Source organism: Mastomys coucha, unplaced genomic scaffold, assembly GCF_008632895.1.
Source record: "Mastomys coucha isolate ucsf_1 unplaced genomic scaffold, UCSF_Mcou_1 pScaffold3, whole genome shotgun sequence".
Classification (NCBI taxonomy): Eukaryota; Metazoa; Chordata; class Mammalia; order Rodentia; family Muridae; genus Mastomys; species Mastomys coucha.
The window spans coordinates 50,812,570-50,813,828 of record NW_022196909.1 but is presented as its reverse complement, the minus strand read 5'-3'; the positions used below and the strand labels follow the sequence as shown (position 1 = coordinate 50,813,828).

General features: G+C 56.5%; 1 pseudogene; it reads left to right on the top strand.

Moving 5' to 3' along the window:
- Positions 1–1,259, top strand: part of LOC116074442 — a 41,463-nt pseudogene that overhangs the window by 675 nt on the left and 39,529 nt on the right.

The following is a 1,259-nucleotide window of genomic DNA, read 5'->3' as shown; positions in this document are numbered from 1 at the left end:
AAAAAAAAAAAAAAACATGGTCGCCAGGAACACTTGTTGTAAAGTCTGCCCTGATCTGCTGTAATCAAAGGTGTCCTGCATCTCTAGATCTGCCTGATGGAGCAGTGCATACCGCTCCTGCTGCTTGGTGGCCACCCTAGCCCCAATCCAGACCCACGAGGTGAGTGAGGGTCATCTCTTCCGGGAGAAGCAGAGGCGGCACCAGGGAAGCCGGGTCCCTGCGTTGCCCACCGGACCCTCCGCCCCTTCTCCACCTGCGTCCTGAGCCCCGCGTCCTGCTCCCCTCCAGGCCCGCGCACCCGCCTGGGGTCCCGGGAGGAGGTCGGGGTCTCACCGCGCGCCGCCCCCAAGTCTCACACTCGCTACAGTATTTCCACACCGCCGTGTCCCCGCCCGGCCTCGGGGAGCCCGGGTTCATCATTGTGGACTACGTGAACAACAACGCAGTTCGTTCGCTTTGACACCGACGCGGAAACTCGGAGGATGGAGCCGCACGCGCTGGGGGGCAGCTGGCCAGAGTCCAGAGTAATGGGAATGGGAGACACAAAATGTCCGGATTTAGGAGCAGTCGCTCAGAGTGGAACTGAGGGCCCTGCTTAGCTGCTACAACCAGAGCGAGGGCGATGAGTGACCTTGCCCAGCGGCTGGGCAAGGCGCGAGGCGGCGGCAGCGGGGGCAGCGGGGGCAGCGGGGAATACAGCGATGGTTGCGGTAGCAACAGCAGCAAGACAGGGCCGGGCCGGGTGTCGAGCTACGAAGCTGCAGGGAAGTCGGCACCGCCGCTCCTACCTCTGCCGCCCCGCCAAGGTGACTGAGGAGTGAGGCGCCTCCTCCCTCCGGCCTCCGCTGGCCTTCAATGCCCAGTTCCCAGCTTGCCAGCGGTTTTCGTTGGAATATATGTTGCACATGTATGGCGATTCTGAGCGTGAGGGCAGACTTCTGCCAGGCTCAGCACAGCCTGTTCGCTGACAAGTGAGCTTGGGGGTTATATGTGCCATAATTAACATTGCCTTGAAGACTCTGGACACCGAGACTGGCCTCAGAAGTAGTAGGGTTTTTTTTTTTTTTTGGTTTTTTTTGTTTGTTTGTTTGTTTTTTTTTGCAAGCGTATTCTTTTAATGACTCCAGTAAAATTAAGCATCAAGAAAACAAAAGTGGAGAAGAACCTACACTTTTAACTTGTCTCACTGGTGCCTAAATGTAGTGTAAAGGCTGCTTAAATTTTGTATGTAGTTGGATTTTTTTTGGAAGCTGAAGGT